Genomic DNA, 15,617 nt, shown 5'->3' with positions numbered 1-15,617 from the left:
TGGGAGGGAGGAGTAGCACCTGGGACCTGAATAGGGCTGGGCCTTCCCTCTACAATGCTGGATCCACCTCCTGTGGCTTGTCTGATGTCTTTGCCCTGCACTGTGAAAGGAGAGAAGGAATCTTGTCAACAAAGTGCTCCAGAGCTGTGCCTTCCCTCCCGTGTGCTGGCTCCACTTCCTGAGGGGCAGCTGATGTCTCTGCCCTGCACAGTGTAAGGAAGGAGAGAGTCATGTAAACAAAGTGCTCAGGAACTGGTTTGGACTAGGCAGAGGCCTTCAGAGAACAAAGGATTTGGGGGTCTAAGTATAGGGACCCTGATCCCAAGAAATTAGATCACTTCTGGAACAAGAAACCTTTTATCAGAACCAAGGAAGCTGCAGGAATTTGACTGCCCCTCTGCAAGTGTGCTGTTTGCTGGGTTGGCCTTCAGTGGTTGCTTCATTGCCAAGGAAAGGAGAAGGAACTTTTTAAGGACTTTCATCATCTACAGAATATTCTCCAAATGCTTGAACTGTGCTTGTCTCCTGCTGAACTCTCAGGGACAAAATACTTCATCTCCAGCCCCCCCAGTGAATTTCCTTGCTGGGAATTCTATGTACAGACATTTACGTGTCACTGAGAGCTGGAAGCGCGATGCATTGAGAAGAGGCGTGTCGCCGCCGCAGCTGAAATCGTTGCATCACCGGAGAAGCGAGCCTTCGCCGCATCTCCCTGGAAGCGTGTGTTCATCGAAGCTGCCTGCTGTCGTATCACCGGAGAAGCGTGACGCCATCGAGAGAGTTGCCATCGCATCACCGGAGAAGCGTGTCACAGGGCCTGTCGCAGCTCCAAAGTACAGAGTCTTCGCAAGGCTGCCAGGGCGCATACGCATCATCACCGCAGCGTCATCGCATCAAGGGCTCCATATTCTCGTATCACAACAGGATCATCGCATCGCATCAAGGCACCATCTTGCACATCGCAACGGGCCCGCAGGCCGAGAATCTACGCATCAACCCAGCACCGGTAAGGATCACAATGCATCCCCTACTCTGAGCAAGCACTGAGGCACGATGCCTCATTTCCCCCGGATCACGGAACCAAAGCATCTCCCCTTTTGCAAGCCTTTTGTTTACTTTGCGTTACTCATCCAGGTACTTTGTTGAGAACTTTGTCGCATTTATCATCAACTTGATTTAAGTAACTTTTATCATCTTTAAAGCAATCTTAAGTGTAGTATTGTGGATTTTTGTGGTCTTGTCTTATATAAAGAATACTTATTTTTATAAAACCTGTGTCTTGTCTATCTGTAGTGTTTTCCCTGTATTACTGTGTTGGACTTGGCCCTTCTGGCAGGTTCACCCCTAAACCTTTTGCTTTTTGAATGTGAATTGGTGGTAGTGATTTTTGGTTTCTGCGCACTTTCACTGTGTCCCAGTGGAAAGTGCGTGCGCACTCTGAGTGTGTGGAGTAAGGTGGGCCAGCCCTCCCATAGGAATGCATGGGGAATGTCTGTGTCCCTGGTAGTTCCTGATGCGTGAGGTGTGCAGGCTCGGGTTTGGTATGTGCGGACTAGTGTGATTGAATTCTGCGCAATGATGTGTGCGGCGTGAATGTGTCTAGTGTGAAGTGCCACTTCTAGACATGGGTGTGCGTGGGCAGTGAGTGTGCTGGCACGTGATTGGCTGGAGCTGGCTGTTCGGCCTGGCTCCAGGAGTCTGGATGGGTCTGCCCCGGTGGTGAGTGTGGAGATTAGCATGCTGATGGCTGGGGAGGAGTGCACCTGGGACCTGAATAGGGCTGGGCTTTCCCCACACAAAGCTGGCTCTGCCCCCTGTGGTGCGTCTAATAACCCTAGCCCTGCCAGTGAATAGAGTGAGGGGCTGAGCACATCAAGAGTGCTCACAAACCAGCTACGACTGGTTTTTCCCCTCACCCTGAAGCCAGAAAAAGGATTTCTTAGGATAAAAAGGGGCTGTGTCCCAATGAAAGGGGCTCTCTGTTGCTGATCCTACTGAGAAGGGCTGCTGCTGCTGGGGGCCAGGAGGAACCGCCACTAGGACCCCCTTCCTGCCTGGAGGGACCAGTGAGCTGGCCCCTGGGCCCAGCCTTGCCCTTCCCCAATCTTGCTACTTCCCAGGAAGGACCTTTTTCCTGGACTTGTGCTCTCCTAAGCACCTGGGAGCGCTTTAATGTCCTTTAGCGCTGGGAGCGCGTTATTTCCACCTAGCGCTGGGAGTGCTTTATTTTCATTTGGGCCTTTGCTGGAACCCTAGCGCAGGGGGCGCTTTATGGCCTGCTAGCGCCTGGGAGCGCTTTTCTCACCTTGGGCCGGTGCCCACCCAGCAGTTCTCATCCCCTGCATCTTTCCCCGTGATTTGCTTCAGCAGCGCGACCAGAGCCGAGGAGGGAGGCTCGTCAGGGAGGCCACGCTGCTATTAGCTGCCGAGTCAGCCTATGCCGAGAAAGAGAGAGGGGCCGGACGTCCCTCTCCCACCACAGCCCGGAAGCGGAGGGAAACCCGCCCTCTAGCCGGAGAAGCCAGAGGAGGGCAGCGGCGAGGCCCCCGCCTCCTGGAGCAGCAGTCCAGAAAGGAGAGGAGCCACCCTCGCCAAGTCCCGGTGAGTGAGGTTGACTCCAGGGTGGGGGCCGCGCAGAGTCCAGGGTAGAGTGGCCCCAGCAGACAGATGGCCGCTCCCCTACCCCGCAGCATCCGGCATTAGCGAGTCCCCAGAGGGGAGACTCGGGCAGACGGCGGCATCTGGGTCTTCAAGCCCACTAGGCTCCTCCTGATTCTGGGGCCTTATTTGCGTATTCCGATCCTGAGAGGCCCCGACCTGGGGCATTGTTCTCTTGAGTCCAGGAGGGACTCCCACGCCGCCTCATGTTTCTTTATTTAGAGCCCAGAGAGGCTCCCAGCCCTATTTGTTCTCGAGCCTAAGAGAGGCTCTTGGGCATCTTCTTGCCCTCGAGTCCCCAGGAGGGGGACTCCTACGACGGGACCAGATTTGTTTTAGAGCCACAAGGGCTCTGGGCCGCCTTTGTCTCCCGAATCCCTCAAGGGGGCATTCCAGGCACAGAGGAGGCGCGAGCGGCCCCAGTTGGCAGCGGGCCGCTCCCCCCTCACACAGGAGCATATTTGTTTCTTCAGAGCCACGGAGGCTCTAGGGGGCAATCAGTTGGGCAGTGCCCGGGAGGCTCCCCAGTTGACCCCTCATTATCTACACAGCTGCCCAGCACTATGATAATTGAAACAAATAGTGATGCTTGGTTCTTTTGGGTATTTCCTTGACCCCTTGAGTTTTCTCTTTTTTCATTCTTTGACTGGCACTGCATTATCACAGACAGGTGAGAGGTGATTTACGGCTTAGTTTATGTATATAGGAATTGTTTATATGTGTTATATGTTTTTTCAGTACCCTGTCCTGATGAAGCCAAAAGAAACTACTGGCGGAAACGCGACCGCGACTGCGTCGACACCTTTTTAAGGAGTCCAATTATACTGTATATTGTTTGAATGACGTTAGGCGCCTTGATTAATCATTATTTTTGCTTGTGGTTATAAGGAGTAACAACTTAGGCGCTATAAGGACTTCCTTGATTGTGATACTCCACTCAAATTGAGGAGTCGGTATTGATGGAAAATTGATTTCCTTTTCTTTTTTCTCTTTGTTTAGGGTACATTGTTGTATATATAATGTATATATTACATTTGTAGGTCTTTGTCTATTGTGTATATTTTGATTAAACAAAAAAAATATATACATATTTTTGTTTTTTTGGCCACCTTGTCTTGAGATCCGTATATATGTCCTTCTTAAATTGTACCATTTAATGACGATACAAATAACTGTATAAAACAGGATAATTAAACGTATCTTGTTTTGAAGAAACCCATGTTTTATTGATTCCTCAGTACCATTTTTTCTACTTTTTCATCCTTGTGATGCTCCTTGCCCAGGTATGGGAGGGTAATTTGGGCAGAACCCCTGTATATTGTTGTAGCAGCACTTAGGCGGCAGTTGCCACGTTTAGCCCCCCTGACATTGGGACCAAGGGCGTACTAGCCCCAGAGAGGTCAGTTGGCCTGGGGACAGTTTGAAGTTAGACCTAATGTGATTTCTGAGCAATTGTGTTGTCTCCTGCACCTCTGAATGTGTTTTGATGCATCATGTGCCTTGTTCTGGCACCGCTGAATGTATGTTATGCATCATGTGTTTTCCTTCCCTACACCTCTGAATGTTGTGATGCATCATGTGTAATGTGTTCTTGCTTATACCCCTAAATGTATGGTGATACTTAGGTGGTTGTTTTTCTCCTAGTACAGGTGTTGCTAGTGAGGACCTGGTTCCCTGCGTGACCTTTTCCTATGGTGGTTAGGGTTGCGTAGGTGGTACTTACCTGTTACCAGTGGTCACTGGTTGTGTGCTTTATGTTCTATTTTGTGCTATGTGCTATTTGATGCTACACGTGTTCTATATGCTAATTACTATTTCTACCAAGTAATATTTCTAAAAGTGCATATTCCTGACAGTGGTCCAGGTGGCCCTGTCTTGTACATATCGCCTGTAAATTCTTCCCTTGCCTGTTGGCACATTGTAAAGTTGGTGTTTTTATTTAATGTGTTTTGGTATAATACAAAGGCTGTTTTTTATATAACCTTGTGTGGAGTTTCCTTTGTGGTGGGCATTGGGTGTTGTTGCTGGGTGCGCCCGCAAACACTTAACCTACATAGCCTTCCGAGTTTAGCCTTACTGCTCGTGTCACTTTACCAAGGGTGTGAGCAGGGGTTATCTTGGCGTGTAACTCCCTTGCCCTAACTTAGAGTGGTAGTCTCTGACTGACTTTGGTGCAAGCCCTGGCCAGCCAGAGATCCCATTTCTAACATACTGTGTATGTTCACAAATGCTTAACACACTGCCTCTGAGATAAGCCTGCCTGCTAGTGCCAAGCTATCAAGGGGGTGAGCATGGGTTATTAAGGAGTGTAATCCCCTTATCTTGACTTATAAGTAATGGTCCTTATTTGGACAAAGGTGAATACCATTGCCAACTAGAGACCCCCAGATCTAACACACTCCACCTCTGTTCCCGTTGAAGTAACCTCCTACTGATGAAGGCTACAGGTTTGTCTAGGCCCTCCTCATTTATCTGTGAAAGAACAGCCCCCACACCTTGCTCTGAAGCGTCTGTCTGTACAATGAATTATTTAGAGAAGTTGGGCACTAGAAGCACAGGCGCTGTGCACATGGCAGTCTTCAGGTCTTCAAAAGCTTTCTGACAGGTGTCAGTCCAGTTCACTTTTTGGGCTGCTTCTTGGAAGTCAGCTCTGTCAAGAGTGCAACAATGATGCAATACCCCTTAACAAACCTCCTGTAGTACCCAGTGAGTCCTAAGAAGGCTCTCACCTCTGTCTGGGTCTTGGGGGTTCCCAAGCCAGGATGGTCTCGATCTTGGGCTGTAGGGGCGCCACCTGGCCGCTCCCAACCAGGTGTCCCAAGTACACCATAGAAGCCTGCTCAATCTGACACTTACTCACCTTGATCATGAGGCTCCTTTCCGCAGTGCCATCAACACTTCCCAGAGGTGGCGCAGATATTCTTCCCAACTGGCACTGAACACTAAAATGTCATCCAGGTAGGCGGCACTGAAATCTTCCAGTCCAGCCAACACCTGGTTGACCACCCTCTGAAAGGATGCAGGGACATTCTTCATCCCAAAGGGCATAACCTTGAATTGGTAGTACCCATCTGGTGTGGAGAATGCTGGCCTCTCCTTTGCCCCATCAGTTAAGGTGATCTGCCAGTACCCAGACGTTAGATCAAACGTGCTGAGGTACCGGGCAGCCCCTAACCGATCAATGAGCTCATCAGCTCTGGAGATGTGGTACGCATCAGTCCTGGTGACTGAATTGAGCCCTCGGTAGTCCACACAGAACCGAAGTTCTGCCGTGGCACCCAGTGCGGCAGCCTTTGGGACAAAGACCACTGGGCTGGCCCAAGTACTGTTAGAGGACTCAATCACCCCTAATGCAAGAATCTTGGAGACCTGCTCCTTGATACAAGCTCTCACCTTGTCAGTCACTATGTAAGTTTTGAGCTTAACAGGAGGACTGTCCCCAGTGTCTACATCATGGACACACCAATCAGTGACAAGGGAATCAGGGAGAACAGAACAGAAAACTGTCCCAACAACTGGTGACTATCCTTCTGCTGCCTAGGGTGGAAGAGAGGTTTACACCATCCACTGACCCATCTTGATCTGTAGAAGACAGGAGGTCAGGAAAGGCTCAGTCTCCTCCTCCATTCCAGAATCTGTTGCTAGGAGCATGGCCACTTCGGACACCTCTAAGTGGGGTTTCAGGCGGTTGACATGCAGGACTCGCAAAGGGTTCCTGGGAGACCGCAAGTCCACCAAGTAGGTGATATCACTTTTTCACTCCACCACCTCAAATGGTCTGGCCCACTGATCCTGGAGCTCGCAAGACTCCACGGGGGCCATGACTCAAGCTTTCTGACCAGGCTGAAGATCAATCAGAGTGGCATTCTGATCGTAACATCGCTTCATCTCTTCCTGGCTAGCATCCAGAATCGCCTGAGCGAGTTGCCTGAAATGCCGGGTTTGGTTTTTGAAGGCCAGCATGTAACAATATACATTCTGGGTAGCTTTCCTCAGAGCTGTCTCCCGCCCTTCCATTACCAAACTCAGAGGTCCTCTTACAGGGTGACCATACAGCAGTTCAAAGGGGCTAAACCCTAAGGACTTCTGTGGCACCTATCTGTAAGCAAAGAGAAGGCATGGCAAGAGGGCGTTCTACTTACGCCTCATAGGTTCCTCAAGACCCATAATCATGCCTTTGATGGTCCGGTTGAATCTCTCAACCAGCCCATTACCTAGGGGGCAGTAAGAAGTGGTGAACTTATAAGTTACACCATACTCCTGCCACAGGGACTTCATATATTTGGAAATGAAGTTTGCACCACAGTCTGACACCGCCTCTCTGGGGAACCCCACACGCGAGAATATCTCCATTAACGCACGACCCACCACAGGGCTATCACAGTCCAGAAAGGGATGGCTTCCTGGTACAGGGTGGAATGGTCCCCCAAGACCAGGATGAACCTGTTGCCCATGGCTGTCTTGGGATCCAGAGGCTCACAATGTCAATGCCCACCTTTTCAAAGGGGGTGCTGACCACAGGGAATGGCTGGAGAGGAGCATTGTGCTTCCTCCCACTCTTTTCACTTGCCTGGCAAGTCTGACAGGTCCTGCAATGAGTATCTGAACTCTTGCGCATTTGGGGCCAATAAAAGTGGTAGACAAGCTTTTCCAAGGTCTTGTCCTGCCCAAAATGTCCTGTTAAAGGTACATCATGAGCCAAACCCAGCAGGAAGGCTCTGAAAAGCTGGGCTACCACCAGCACATGGGTTGACCCAGGCTCGGCAACCTTAGGCTCACTATATAGGAGGCCATTCTCCCAGTAGATCCAATGTGATCCAGACTGATCACTTGCTGCCTGGTTTGTGGCCTGTTACCAAACCCACAAGAGAAGGGCACTTTTTCTGCTCTTCACAGAACTCCTCCCTGGAGGGCCCTCCTTCCTGCTGCCAATGAGTCAGCTTAGGCAGGTCCCCCAGTTTAGCTACCTGCTCCCCTGTAGGTTCCAAGGCATCCCCCTCAAGGTCTGCCTCGTCCTGGACCGTGGGAACAGTGGGGACTGGTTTCCCGTGCCCCCTGCCTCTTCTCTCTAAGGCAGGCACCTGGGCCACTTTTTCAGGCTCCAGGTCCTCTTAAACACCCTTACTGGCTGCCATGGACCGAGTGGTTACACACGCCCATTTAGGCAGACCCAACATCTCCAAATAAGCACTTGCCTCCACCTTAGCCCAAGGGGAGCTGCCCAAATCATTACCCAACAGATATGACTGGCCTAACAGCTACTTGAAGAGTACCTGAGACCCCCCTAACCCCACACTCAAAGGGAACCTGAGCCACCTTCAAGTGGCTCTCTGTGTTTTCAGCAGCAACTGCTGGGGTGGTGCACCAGTGGGTGCTGTTTCTTTCTCTCTGGGGGCACGGGGATCATAGAACCGGTGTCCCACCTCGCCACTCTTAACATCTCAGAGGTCCCTTATGAACAGGTTTACCTGCCGGGCCCCTGGCTTCTTCTCAGGGGGAGGCTGGGAAAACTTCCCTTGGTAATTACTTTGGGGCCCTTTCTGGAACTCCCTCTGATTACCCTTACCCCCCCACTCTTCTGCTGGGGACCCTGCCCACCTTTGGCAAAGTCTCCCACATGACCCTGGTGGACCCGGGTACTAAAACAGCGGTCCGCCTCCTCAGCAAGCTTCCTTGGGTTAGTCAGCTTGCTATCAATAAGGTGCTGGCGTAGCTCTGGAAAACAATTACTAGACAAGTGCTTTCATGCCAACAAATCATAGAGCCCCTGACAATCATGTACTTTACTACCCTTCACCCAACCATCCAATGCTCTGCAAAAAAAGTCACATATTCTACCCGAGTGCTAGACTCTGGTTTCTTACAATTCCTAAACTTTTGTCTATAAAGCTCAGGGGTCAACCCATACCTGGTCATTATGGCTTCATTCATTTGCACATAAGAATTCTGATCCTCAGAAGGCAGTTCCAATAAGGTATCCCGCCCATGACTGAGGAACCGCCCCCACAACCCTGCTCTCCAGTCCTTCTCAGGGACCCGGTGGGAGGTCATAGCTACCTCAAAGGCCTTAAAACATTGCCCAATATCTTCAATTATATAAATATTGTAGACTGTTCTGCCCCCCCCCCTCCCCCTGGGGGCAGATCGACAGTTTTTTTTCAGTTTCTGGACCCAGGGGGGGGGGGGGGGGGATAGAAAAGCCCACTAGACTCCAGGGTTTTTTTTTTTATAGGGAGCGACCACTTGGCCAAGGGTTGCTTCCTTGGGCCCATTTGTTTACAAAAGTATGTTCTGCTGTGTCTTTATTTAGCCTCTCTGCCCTCCGTAGGGTTGCTTCCAGGGGGCCCACGTTTATAATGATTTATAATCTTCCCCCTTGGGGACAGACACCCCATTTGTGACATAGCCTGTTGTAATGTGTGTTGTTTTTGTTTCTTCTAATGTGTATTGTTTTATTTCTCTTTAGAGTGTTGCAGTGTGCGGTTCCGTTACTGGTGGTTCTGTTGTTCTGCTGTTTCTGTAGTTGCATGTGTTTGGTAAGAGACCTCTTTTTTGTTCAATTGTAATGTAATTGGTTTTTTTTTGCAAAGTGTGTAGTAATACGAGTATGTTTGGTTTCTGTTTGTTGTGATTGTAAAACATGTTTTGCATTTGTTTTTGATGTGTCCTTCTGTAGATGTAAGTTTTTTTTTCTTCTTTCTAGCGGGATATTGTTGCCTCTTTGCTGTGTCTTTGCAGAGTAGGTGCTGGTGAGTGTAGTTGTCTCTTGTAAGTGAATTGTATATTTTTTCTAAATATAGATATTTGTGATAAAGGCTTCCATTTTCTAACTTACTTTGCACAGTGTTGGGGTTGTTGAGTTGTTTGTGCAGACTCCTTTATTTGTAAGGATAATGGCTAGCCGCCGGATTACCGCTCATCAAGTTGTTGGAATGCTTTTTGATTCTTCCTCTGACCATGGTGCTGAGAGTGACTCTGATTCTGAGGCAGAGATGGGAGGTGAAGATTCTGGTAGTGAGTTTTCTCTGCGCATGGCATCGTCTGATGATGAAGATGCCCTGAGTGCTGATGAAGCTATTTATGGTGTGGATGAAGTGCCTGTGGTAGAGGAGGACACTGATGTGCCGATAGTGCGGCAAGAGGCATCTGTGGTGCAGCGTGGGGCTGCTAGACTTCACGTTGGTGTAGTGCGGCGGGAGGCAGCTGGGCGGCAGCCTGGGGCTCCTAGACTTCCAGTTGGTGTAGTGGGACAAGAGGCAGCTGGGCGGCAGCCTGAGGCTGGGAGACTTGTCGATGAAAGTTCTGACCTCTGGGTTGCCCCACGCATGGTGCAGCCGGCATTGCCTGAATTTACTGGTGTTCCAGGGTGTAGGGTGAACACTGAAAACTTTTTGCCAATTGATTTTTTCAAGTTGTTTATGGATGATGTGTTTTTGGCAGAGATCGCAGAGCAGACTAATTTGTATGCAGAACAGTTTTTGAGGGAGAACAGTGCTATCCTTAAGCCCCATGCTCGAGCTAACCGGTGGACTCCCACAAATTTGGAGAAGATGAAAAAGTTTTAAGGTTTAACATTTTTGATGGGCTTGCTTAGGAAACCATCATTGGCTTCATATTGGTCTACTAGTCCCTTGATGGCAACAGCTATATTTCCGGCAGTCATGAGTCGTGATAGGTATTTGCTTCTGCTTCAGATGATGCATTTTGTTGACAATGGTGATGCTTTGCCACGAGATCACCCTGATTCTGACCGTCTTTTCAAGATTCGGCCTGTCCTTGATCATTCTGTTGATCGATTTTCTGAGATCTTTTATCCTGGGAGAGAAATTGCAGTGGATGAGTCTTTGGTATTGTTCAAGGGCCGCTTGGTATTTAGGCCATACATTCCTAGTAAGCACGCTATGGAATTAAGCTTTATATGCTGTGTGACAGGGAGACTGGATATGTCTCTAATTTCAGGGTGTACACCGGTAAGGAATCCAGGATTAACCCCCTTGGTTGTCCGTCGACTTTTGGAGTGACTGAGAAAATTGTGTGGGAACTTGGTAGAGGATTTTTTAACAAAGGCCATCATTTATATGTAGATAACTTCTACGCTGGTGTGCGGTTGTTCAGGAAATTGGCCAAAGTGGACACTGTTGCTTGTGGCACAATCCGCTGTAACCGTAAAGGTTTTCCAAAAGAACTTGTTTGTAAAAAGCTTGCTCGGGGACAGTGCAGTGCATTGCGTTGTGAGGAGCTTTTAGCTGTGAAGTTTTCAGACAGGAGAGATGTCTACATGTTGACTTCCATACATGATGAAAGCACTGAAACGTTGACTATTTGGGGGCAGGCTGCAGAAGTGCACAAACCTGTGTGCATTATGGACTATAATAGGCACATGGGTGGTGTTGACAGAGTACATCAGAGGTTGGAACCGTATGCTGCTCTTCGTAAGTCTTACATTTGGTACAAGAAGTTGGCTATCCATCTTTTCCACTTGGCAACCTTTAATGCTTTTGTTGTGTTCCAGCAATCTTGTCCTCAGTCAAAGATGACTTTTTTGTGAAGTTTCAGGAGTCTGTAGTAGGCAGCCTTGTGTTAGTGGAACAGGCAAGTGTTCCTAGAGTTGGAGTGGTGGAGGATGTTGCCAGATTGAAAGATCGCCACTTTCCTGATAAAATTCATCCTACAACCTCAAAAGACTTTCCCAGTCGGAGATGTAGAGTCTGTTGGCGAAGAGGTTTGCGGAAGGAGGTTCGTATGTACTGCCCCGACTGTCCTTCTAACCCTGGGCTGTGTGTGCCTGCTTATTTTAGAATGTATCACACACAAAAGAAGTTTTGGGAGCATCCATGAGTGGTAAAGTGAACAGGCTGATCTCTATTCTTTAAAACTGATTGTTCTGTTTCAAAGTTGGCATTTGTGTAGTGTATTTAGATTTAGTTGTTGTGTTAGTAGATTTGTATCAATTTGTTTCTGTTTTTTATTTGTGTTTTAAAAAAACTAAAGTATGATGTTGGTTTGCGTGTAGTGTCCATTGTCTGACGGTGTGCATGGTTTGGCGCTTGGCTGGCGGTGTCTGTGGACTGGTGCTTGGCTGGCGGTGTCTGTGGACTTGGTGCTTGGCTGGCGGTGTGCGTGGTCTGTTGTTTGGTTGGCGGTGTGCGTGGTCTTGTGCTTGCCTGGTGGTGTGTTGGGATTGGTGCTTGGCTGGTGGTGTGCCTGGGCTGGAGCTTGGCTGGCGGTGTGTGTGGAGTGGCGCTTGGCTGGATGGTGTGCGTGGAGAGGTACTTGGCTTTCTGTGCACGTAGTGGCGCTTGGCTGGCAGTGTGTGTGGACTGGCGCTTGGCTGGTGGTGTGCGTGGAGTGGTGCTTGGCTTGCGGTGTGCGTGGAGTGGCGCTTTTCTGGATGGTGTGCGTGGAGTGGTTCTTGGCTGTCCGTGCACGGAGTGGTGCTTGGCTGGCGGTGTGTGTGGATTGGCGCTTGGCTGGATGGTGTGCGTGGAGTGGCGCTTGGCTGGTGGTGTGTGTGGAGTGGCGCTTGGCTGGTGGTGTGCGTGGAGTGGTACTTGGCTGTCTGTGCATGGAGTGGTGCTTGGCTGGTGGTGTGTGTGGAGTGGTGCTTGGCTAGTGGTGTGCGTGGAGTGGTGCTTGGCTGGAGGTGTGTGTGGAGTGGTACTTGGCTTGCGGTGTGCGTGGAGTGGTGCTTGGCTGGTGGTGTGTATGGAGTGGTACTTGGCTGTCGGTGTGCGATGAGTGGTGTTTGGCTGGCAGTGTGCATGGTCTGGTGCTTGGATGGTGGTGTTGGTGGACTGGCACTCGGCTGGCGGTGTGTGAGTAGTTACTTTCTGTTGGTCACTACACACACTGCTAGTTGAGTGACACTCCACGCAGTTCATCATTTTGTGTTGTTGCAATGTCAGAAATGTGGGAGTGTGAAAGTGATGGACCCTTGAATGGCGCGGTCTGCTGGTGTGAGTGTTGAAATGTGATGGGTCCGCGGCTGGCGGTGTGAATGTTTTGTATGTGTCACACGTACGAAAGGTGTATGAATGGCCTGTAAAGAGGTTGGTGCTTGACGTGGCTTTACAGCTCACGAGCTGTGAGTCAGTGGTTCAGTTTATCATACTTTCAATTATACGCAGTGTATTTCATTTTTGTGATATTACTTGCGAATACAATTGTATGTACTGAATCATCACTCACCCTCGTGCCAAATCCAACCAGAATGTGTGTGTGCTTGCGGATTAGATGGCTGTGCAGTAATGTTTGTCTTTTGTCTCTTTCTGAAGTAGGGTGTACCTTGTCCCTTATTGTGATTGTTGTAATGTGTTGCTGTTCCTTCCGGATGGTGTCAATGGTCTGGTTTGTATCAGGTATGAAAGGTGCGTGAATGGCCTGTAAAACGGTTGGTGCCTTGTCGTGGCTTTACAGCTCACGAGTCAATGGTTCAGTTTTTATGCATTTATTTATTGACAGAGCATTTCATTTTTTGAAATATCTTGTTAATAAAATTTTATGTACTGAACCATCACTCGCCCTCGTGCCAAATCCAACCTGTATGTGTGTCTTTGAGGAATAGTTAGCCATGCTTGAATGTTTGACTTTTGAGTAACTCTGTTACGGTGTACATTATAGCTATAAATAACTTACTAAATTTAGATATTATTGTTAAACCATGGAAGTATATGGTCATGTCTTTCTGGTGAATTCTATGTTTGATTTTTATCCACAATCTCCTGCAAACTTGAAATTGTCTGTCACAATTTCCTTGAATCACACGCTCTCAAATTGAAAACTTAATTCTCCACCATACGATTTGGACTGTTTCCTGTTGCAGCCACTATGCCTACCCACGCCAAGTGAGGTACCATTTTTATCGGGAGACCTGGGGGAATGCTGGGTGGGAGGAAATTTGTGTGAGCCCAGTGATGCCACGCTTTCCCATGCATAAAAGTGTGAAAAAACTGATTTTCTTTAGCTAAAATTGAGGTTTGCAAGGGATTCTGGGTAAAGGAACGTTAGAGGATCCACGCAAGCCATACCTCCTTGGAAGCCCCCGGGTGTCTACTTTTCAGAAATGTGTGGGTTTGGTAGGTTTCCCTAGATGGCCGTCTCGCACGGGGCCAAAAACCCAGGTAACCCCTCTTGTCAATACCACCAGCTTTTGAAAGAGGGGTTTCCTGGGTTTTTGGCCCCATGCTAGACGGCCATCTAGGGAAACCTACCAAACCCACACATTTCTGAAAAGTAGACACCGGGGGGCTTCCAAGGAGGTATGGCTTGCGTGGATCCTCCAACGTTCCTTCACCCAGAATCCCTTGCAAACCTCAATTTTTGCTAAAAAAATCAGTTTTTTCACACTTTTTTGTGTGGGAAAGCATGGCATCAATGGGCTCACACAAATTTCCTCCCACCCAGCGTTTCCCCAGGTCTCCTGATAAAAATGGTACCTCACTTGCGTGGGTAGGCATAGTGCCTGCAACAGGAAATGGTTCAAATCGTACGGTGGTGAATTTACAATACCAAATTGCAAAACGACCTTGATGGGGGGGGGACACCTGAGTTTTTGGCCCGGGGCTCTGTGGTATTCTTTGGAAAGTACCAAACCCAAACAGTTCTGAAAAGTAGACACCCGGGGGAGTCCAGGGAGGTATGGCATGCGTGGGCCCCCCAATGTTTTCCTACCCAGAAATCCCTGCAAACCATAAATTTAGGTTAAAAAACTGTTTTCCATACATTTTTGCGTGGATCGCCGTGTCGGCACAAATGTCTTACCACCCAGCGTTCCCCTTGTTCTCCCGAGTAAAATGATACCTCACTTGTGTGGGTGGGCCAAAGGCCTGTGACTAAGGCAGGGGGGCTTAACTTGTAAAACTTAAATACTACTTTTTTCAACATTCATTTTTGGCCTGTTTTGCTTTGGGGCACCCACACAAGTGAGGTATCCTTTTACTCAGGAGAACAAGGGGAGCGCTGGGTGGTAGGACATTTTTGCCGGCACGGAGATTCCACGCAAAAAAGTTTGGAAAAGTGATATTTTTACCTGATTTTAAGGTTTGCAAGGAGTTCTGGGTAGGAAAACATTGGGGGACCCACGCATGCCATATCTCCCTGGACTCCCCCGGGTGTCTACTTTTCAGAACTGTTTGGGTTTGGTACTTTCCAAAGAATACCACCGAGCCCCGGGCCAAAAACTCAGGTGACCATGTCATGGTCGTTTTGCAATTTGGTATTGTAAATTCACCACCGTACGATTTGAACCGTTTCCTGTTGCAGCCACTATGCCTACCCACGCAAGTGAGGTACCATTTTTTTCGGGAGACCTGGGGGAACGCTGGGTGGGTTGAAATTTGTTGATCCACGCAGATTCCAGAACTTTCCACCACAGAAATGTGAGGAAAATGTGTTTTTTTTGTCAAAATCTTAGCTCTGCAAGGGATTCTGGGTACAAAACCTGGGGGTAGGCAGACGAGTCGCCCCATCCTGAATTCCCCTGGGTGTCTAGTTTTCAAAAATGTATAGGTTTGCTAGGTTTCCCTAGGTGCTGGCAGAGGTAGGGTGCAAAAACAAAAGGTAGTCTTTTTGTCCAAAAAGTGCAAGATTTCACTGGGAAATTGAGGTGCGACCATGTTGCGTTTTGCGCTGTTCATGTTGCAGCCACTATGCCTATCCACGCAAGTGAGGTACCATTTATTTTGGGAGACCTGGGGAAACGCTGGGTGGGTGGAAATTTGTTGATCCACGCAGATTCCAGAACTTTTCACCACAGAAATGTGAGGAAAAAGTGTTTTTTTTGTCAAAATCTTAGCTTTGCAAGGGATTCTGGGTAACGAAACCTGGGGGTAGGCAGACGAGTCACCCCATCCTGAATTCCCCTGGGTGTCTAGTTTTTAAAAATGTACAGGTTTGCTAAGTTTCCCTAGGTGCTGGCAGAGCTAGGGCGCAAAAACAAAAGGTAGTCTTTTTGTCCAAAA

The sequence above is a fragment of the Lissotriton vulgaris genome, chromosome 1_1, assembly GCF_964263255.1.
Source record: "Lissotriton vulgaris chromosome 1_1, aLisVul1.2, whole genome shotgun sequence".
Classification (NCBI taxonomy): Eukaryota; Metazoa; Chordata; class Amphibia; order Caudata; family Salamandridae; genus Lissotriton; species Lissotriton vulgaris.
This window is presented reverse-complemented; position numbering follows the sequence as displayed.